Consider the following 8,135-nt stretch of genomic DNA (forward strand, 5'->3'; position numbering starts at 1 on the left):
GAATTGGGAACAAAACACCCATGGAAGGAGTTACAGAGACAAAGTTTGGAGCTGAGAAGAAAGGATGGACCATCTAGAGACTGCCATATCCAGGGATTCATCACATAATCAGCTTCCAAATGCTGACACCATTGCATAGACTAGCAAGATTTTGCTGACACAACCCAGATAGAGTTGACTCTTGTGAGACTATTCTGGCGCCTAGCAAACACAGAAATGGATGCTCACAATCAGCTATTGGATGGATCACAGGGTCCCCAATGGAGGAGCTAGAGAAAGTACCCTAGGAGCTAAAGGGATCTGTAATCTTATAGGTGGAACAACAATCTGAAGGAACCTGTACACCCTGGAGCTTGCGTCTCTAGCTGCATATGAATCAGAAGATGGCCTAGTAGGCCATCAGTGGAAAGAGAGGCCCATTGTTTGTGCAAACTTTATATGCCTCAGTACAGGGGAACGGCAGGGCGAAGAAGTGGGAGTGGGTGGGGGAGCCTGTGGGGCACTTTTGGGATAGCATTGGAATTGTAAATGAAATAAATACCCAATTTAAAAAAAAAAAACATAAGAGCTTTTCAATATTTAAAAAATAAGTATATAAATAAATGGGACCACATTCAACTGAAAATCTTTAAGTCAAAATACACCCTCTATAGGACAGATTGGGAAAAAAATCTTCACTATCTCTACATCTGACAGAAGGCTAATATCCAGAATATACAAAGAATTCAAGAAGTTAACTTCCGAAAAACAAATAACCCAATTTAAAAATGTGATACAGAGTTAAACAGAGATTCACAACCGAAGAATCTAGAATAGCTGAGAAGCACTTAAAAAAAGTTTAAGTCCTTAGTCATCATACAAATACAAATCAAAATGACCCTGAGATTTCACCTCAAAGCAATCAGAATGGTTAAGATCAAAAACTCAAGTGACAGCACATTCTGGTGAGGTTGTAGAGAAAGAGGAATACTTCTCCATTGCTGGTAGGATTGGAAGCTGGTACAACCACTCTAGAAATCAATCTGGTGGTTCCTCAGATAATTGTAAAGAGTTTTACCTGAAGACCCAGCTATACCACTGTAGATATTATTATCCTGAGTCAGGTAACTCATCCCCAAATGGGCATACATGAAATGTACTCACTGATGAGTGGATATTAGTCAAAAGGTACAAAAATAGCAAGGGTGCAACCCACAAGTGTAACAAGTAGAAAGGCACAAGTTAGGATGGTTCAGTTCCATTTAGAAGGACAAAGGAAATAATCACAGGAGGCAGACAGAGCAAGGAACTGTGTGGGAGCGGGGTGAGGAACTTAAAAGGGGAACAAGATCAAGTACAGCAGAAGAGGACAGGAGAAAAGACCAAATGACCAAGAGAATGAGTGGAGATAAGGAACAGTAGGGCTGGTTTGGGGAGATGCTATAGAAATACCAAAGACCCAGGAGGTGAGAGACTTCAAGGACTACATGGTAATGAACTTAACCAAAATTCCCAACACTGGGGAGAGAGAACTTGAAGAGCCCACTTCCAATAGATAGATAGGTCCTGAACTGGAAGAAGAGAGTTGCTAATCCACAGTCAAAATATCTGACCCATAACTGTTTCTGTTTAAAAGAACTGCTGAGAATAAATGGAGAAGAGGCTGAAGGATAGGGGGGTCCAATGACAGCCCTAATGTGGTATTTCATGGAGGTGGGAGAACACCAATGCCTGACACTATTACAGGCTTTGCTTATAGATGGGAACCTGGTATGGCTTTGCCCTGTAAGGCCCTACCAGCAGCTGATTGAGACTGAAACAGATATACTCAGCCATTGAACTTAACTGGTGGACCCCTCTGGTTGAATTAAGAGAAGGAATGAAAAAGCTGAGGGGGAAGGAGACCCCATAAATAGACCAGCAGTCTCAACTAACTGTGACCCTAGGGAGCTCCCTTGACTGAGCCAAAAGCCAGGAACATATATGGACCAGTCTGAGTCCCCTGGCACAAATATAGCAGAGGTTTGCCTGGTCAGGCCTTAGTGGGAGAAGATGTGCTTAATTCTGGAGAGACTTGAGGGTCTAGGAAAGGAGGAAGTCTCATGTGGGAAGGATGACCCTGTCAAAGGCAAAAGGAAGAAGTAACAGGATGAGGAACTGTGGTAGGGGGGCTGAAATTGGGGAACCAATGGGAATATAAATAAATAAAATAGTAAAAATTGAAGAAGAAGAAAAAAAAGAAGCTTAGANAAAACTAGATAATTGTATGAGGGGATAAAACACATTACAACCTATTATGTTTAGAATAATAAAATATGGCAAAAAGGAAGGAACTGTGAGGTGAAAAACTGAAGGTTCAGTTCACCTATGAAAGCAAGTCCAAAAGAACACCAACAGATTCACGGACAGAAACAGTTATAGTCAAAAGTTTCAGGGAAGATGTATTCTGAGAATTGAAAGATCACAACTTCCAAACCAGAATTTTTATTAAGGAACATTCTCAAAGCTGAAGGATAAATTAAAATTTTCCATGAAAAAATAAACTAAATGATTTTATGATCACTAAGCCATTCTTAAAGAGAATATTGAAAGTTTTACTTCTGGCTAAAGCACAGAATATATTTCACATAGATGAATAATAAGTACTAGAGTGATTGACAAAAATACTTCAAAAATCATCACAATATTGACAAAGTGCTGAGTCAACTGCTAGTTTTCAATAATAAGTATAAATATTAATGGTCTCAATTTTCTAATAAAAATGTCCAGACTGTCTGACTCAACTTCAAACTATGATTTTCATGCCAGTTAAAAACAAACTCACCACTAGAGACATCACTACTGTACAGTAAAATGTGGAAAATTTTTACAAGCAAATAAAAATAGTATATGTGCAGAAATAGACATTTTACTACCTGAAAAAAATAAATTGTCAAAAATAGATAAAACATTTTCAATAGATTGGGAGGACATGAAGCAATAATATAATGATTAGAAAGACCATACATTTGATGTATGGAGAGAGGTTAAATGGGAGGGTTTAAAAAAGGAAAAGGAAAATAGAGTTGTTGTTATAAAATTACAATCTAAAAGCAACTCAAAACATAAAGGAAAACACAATAAGAAAAAAAAATCATGCAACAAATAAACAAGGCATATCCAAAATCATAAAACAAAACACTGCTAGGTGTAGGGGCATACATTCGTTGCAATTCATTGATAGTGAGTGATTTTAATATGCCCTTATCATTGGACAGATTATCTGGAAAAGAATAAGTTTAGAAACATTATATTTAATGTACATTGTAAAGCAAGCAAGACCTATTAACAACTATATAGCATTCTCCTTCAAGGAATTTTCATTCTTCTCAGCAATCCATGGAATTTTTCCAAAATTATCCATCTTTTAGGACAAGAATTAACAAAAGAAGGGATAATTGTAGTTTCGTGTTGTGTTCCATCTGATTGCAAAATAAAAATGCTAGGTTTTAATAGTCATATAAACTAAACAAAGTCACAAACTCATGCAGATTAAACAAAACACTCTTGAATGGTAGATAATAAAAACAATCTAAAAGAAAAGGATTCTATCAATGAATGAAAATAAAGACAAGAAAGATCAAACTTTATAGAATATACTAAAGGCAAACCTAAGAAGAAGTTACACGAATCTAAGTGAAGGTATCAAATAGCTGTGATGTTTCAAAAAATAAATTAATGATGAACCACAGGGCATTGTAAAAATATCAACAAAACAAGGCCCTAAAACTGTAGGGAAGAAATAACCAAAATTACAGCAGAAATCAATGAAATAGAAATAAAGAAATGGAATCATTATGAAATAGCTGCCTAAACAAAATCGGAATAATTACAACACTAATAGACATGCTTAAGCAAAAGGCAGAAATCTTAAAAGGTACAATCTATGGAAAATGAGCTATAATCAACATTGATGGCTGGGTGGGGAGGGCAAAAGAGAGTGGGAGAAAGAGTGTGAGAGAGTCAGAGATAGACAGAGACAGACAGACAGAGACAGACAGACAGAGACAGACAGATAGTAACACAGATGGACATACTGAGAGACAGAGAACGGAGAGGTAGAGATTGCAACGTACAGTAATATGACTCCTAATGATATTCTGCTATATTTACAGATCAGCATATTGTTGAACCATCAGCTAGAAACTTCCTCCTCCAGCAGATGAGAAAAATTATTTAGAATAAAATTTAGAAATTGTATGAGATGTGATCTCACTCTTAGCCTTAAATGGAATATGTCCATCAAATCAGAGTTCAGGGAACCCAAAAGAAAAGATAGAAAAATCATAAGAATCAGAAATGGAGGACACCATGAAGTCTATCTCAGAGTGAGCAAACCTCATATGAACTCATAGAGACAGAACTCTCTGCTTGTATTTTGGTGTCCAATTTCATGTTTTTACTTTGGTTTTTACAGTTTGTAAACTTTTGGGTCTCTGACCCTTCTCCTTTATCTTAGGCTTTTTTCCTTCTGTTGATCTATCTTCTACTCCTTTGATGTGATGTTTTGTTTTATCTTATTATATTTTATATTTTTATATTTATAAGAGAAAAAAAGATAGATTGAATGGTTATAAATGTAGCCACTAGGGGAAAGTTTCACAATGGAACTGTTCTTTTTACCCACTGGTAGAGGGAAAATTAGTTTCTCCAGTAGAGTGACACTGGGTATACCAACCACTCCAGGAAAGGCCTAAAATTCAGGAATAATTTACCAAAAAATAATGTACTCCATAGAATTTGTATTTGTTTTTATTTTCTTACACTTTGGGTTTTCATTTTTGTTTGTTTCTTGGCAGGAACGGGGAGTGATGTTATATTTTGTTTTCCAGGTTTGGGGAGCTTTGGATTAGATTTTTTAAAAAACAACTTTAGGTTTTACATGTAGGGAAGAGGGCAGGACCTGCATGGATATAGGAGATAAAAAGAATAGCACTCAAATATAGTCAATGCATGTTTTTAAGTAATAAAAATTAAGTAGAGAGAAATTAAAAAATACACACCTTAAAGTTAATCAGACCCAAAGACTGTATAAATGTGTGAATTTCTATACAACTAAAAAAAGCCATAATTTCACTGTTACAGATATTTCTATGTATTTATCCACCAGCAAAAATGAAAAAATCTATGGCAGAGTTCAATTAGTTAACTATGAATGTTATATCCCCATTAATAATTCACATTCATTATCTGTAGTTATTCCTCTTTCATTTTACAAATTTTGTAATACTTGCTTTTCTTTCTATGTTTTACTTTTTTCACATGCTAATTTGCATAGATACATACATATGTTTTCCACATGGGGGCAACGATGAGGTTCTATTGTTTGTGAGATTGCAGGAACTTACTGAATATTACACTTTAAGACCATTCTTTTTTTTTTTTTTTCAAATTATGTGATTGTAATTTTCTTCAGAGTTGAATGGTATTTTGCATATAATCTTATATAATAATATATTATGGGATATAATATAAAAATGTATAAAATTTGATGTATAATGTTATAAAATATAACATATGCCGTATATAATGAAAATTTTGTGTAGTTATCTCTTGATGGACAACTAGGTTAATTTAATTCTAATGTAATAAAAGTACTTTAATATATATACTTCAATGTCAAATTTTAGTTTCATGTGTAACACAAAAGAAAATAAGTCATAATTTATAATATTAATCCTCTTTACTTCTCAAATTAGTTCATAGCATATTGTATATTGACGTATCTTTTCATTGGACAGGTTGCCCTGCACATTGGGCATAAAAGATCTTTAGTCATATCTTTCCCATGTCTGCAACAATTCTTAAATTTTAAAAAATATTATAGGATAAAAATACTGTTATTTTCTAACCATCCATTCATCTGTGCATCCATATATCTATTCACTGATTGATTCATTCAAATTTAACAAGGATACAGAGGTGGAGGCTGACAATATTGTGTAATAGTGTAATCTATGCTTACACTAACAAAATATTATCTGTATATATTTACCTATATATACACATACATGTGTATGTTATTATAAGATATCGTGAAATGCTGTTGTGAATCCACCTTGTCTTGAAATGTTTTTTAAGATTTCTTTCAAATTTAATATTTATATTATTATTTTAACTAAGTTAATTGGATACCTACCTCTCTCTCTTTCTATTTCTCTGTTTATATGTATGTGTGTGTCTCTGTGTGTGTGTCTGTGTGTACTATTGTGATTACTTGAATGAAAATAGACTCCATTAGTGCATAAATGAGAATGATTGGTCCATAGGTGGCAAACTGTTTTGGGACAGATTAGGAGGTATGGCCTTTTTGGAGGTGGTATGTCATTGGAGGTTGGCTTTGAGGTTTCAAAACTTGGCATTCTCTCTGTCTCTCTCTTTGTATCTCTCTCTATGTCTGTCTCTGTGTCTAGCTGTTTTCTGAATATTGAGATTCAAAGCTATCCCAGCTACTTACCTGTTGTCACACCTATCTTCTCTCTTCCAAGATTAATGACTAACCTATGAAACTTTAAGCAAGCCCCCAAGTAAATGTTTATTTTATAAGACTTGCCTTGATCTTGATGTCTCTTCACAGCAATGGAAGAGAATCAAGGTTATTAATTAAATTACACATATAGACATGCAAGTTTATAACTATAAGTATAATTAAGCTATAAGACTAGATGTTGTCTTCATGTGGTAATCAAGAATACACTTGGTTAGAGTCACACCAAGGTATGTAATATTATTTGTGGCTATAGTGAAGGGTGTCATTTCACTAATTTCTTTCTCAGCATGTTTATCCTTTGAGTATAGGAAGGCTACTGATTTGTTTGAGTTAAATTTACAACCAGCCACTTTGCTGAAGTTGTTTATCAGCTTTAGGAGATCTCTGGTGGAAGTTTTTGGGGTCACTTAAGTAAATAATCATATCATCTGCAAATAGTAATATTTTGACTTCTTCCTTTCCAATTTATATCCCTTTCACCTCCTCCTGTTGTCTAATTGTCCTAGCTAGAACTTCAAGTACTATGTTGAATAGATAGGGAGAATGTGGGCAGCCATCTGTAGTCCTTGGTTTAGTGAGATTGCATCAAGTTTCTTTCCATTCTGCTTGATGCTTAGTTCCTGGTTTGCTGTATATTGCTTTTAGGATATTTATGCATGGATCTTGAATTCCTGATCTTTCCAAAACTTTTAACATGAAGGGATGCTAAATTTTGTTAAGTGCTTTTTAAGCATTTAATGAAATGATCATGTGGTTTTTAATTTTGAGTTTGTCTAGGTAGTAGATTATGTTGATGAATTCACATACATTAAACCATCCATGCATCCCTGGGATTTAGCCTACTTGATTGTGGTGAATGATGGTTTTGATGTGTTCTTGGATTCCGTTGACAAGAATTTTATTGAGTATTTTTGCATTAAATGCTCCAACATGTAATAAGGACACATGTTCCACTATGTTCATAGCACCCTTATTTATAAAAGCCAGAAACTGGAAAGAACACAGATGTCCTTCCACAGAGGAATGGATACAGAAAATATGGCACATTTACACAATGGAGTACTTCTCAGTTATTAAAACCGATGATTTCATGAACTCCTTAGGCAAATGGATAGAACTAAAAAATATCATTCAGAGTGAAGTACCCAATCACAAAAGAACACACAGGATATGCACTCACTGGAAAGTGAATAATAGTCCAAAAGCTCTAAATAACCAGGATACAATTCACAGACCACATGAAGCACCAAAGTGTGGATGTTTCATTCCTTCTTAGAAGGAGAACAAAATACTCACAGGAGCAAATATGGAGATAAAGTATTAAGCAGAGACTTAAGGAAAGAAAAGCCACCCAGAGACTGTCCCACCTGGGGATTCATCCCATCAACAGTTACCAAACCCAGACACTATTGTGGATGCCAAGAAGTGCATGCTGAAAGGAGCCTGAAATGGCTGTCTCCTGAGATGCATTGTCAGAGCTTGACAAATACAGAGGCAGATGCTCACAGCCAACCATTGGACTGAGCACTGGGTCCCCAATAGATGAGTTAGAGAAAGGACTGAATAAGTTGAAGGGAGTTGCAACTCCATAGGAAGAACAAAAATATCAACCAACCAGACCCGCCCC

Source organism: Mus caroli, chromosome 3 (assembly GCF_900094665.2).
Source record: "Mus caroli chromosome 3, CAROLI_EIJ_v1.1, whole genome shotgun sequence".
In the NCBI taxonomy this organism is placed as follows: domain Eukaryota; kingdom Metazoa; phylum Chordata; class Mammalia; order Rodentia; family Muridae; genus Mus; species Mus caroli.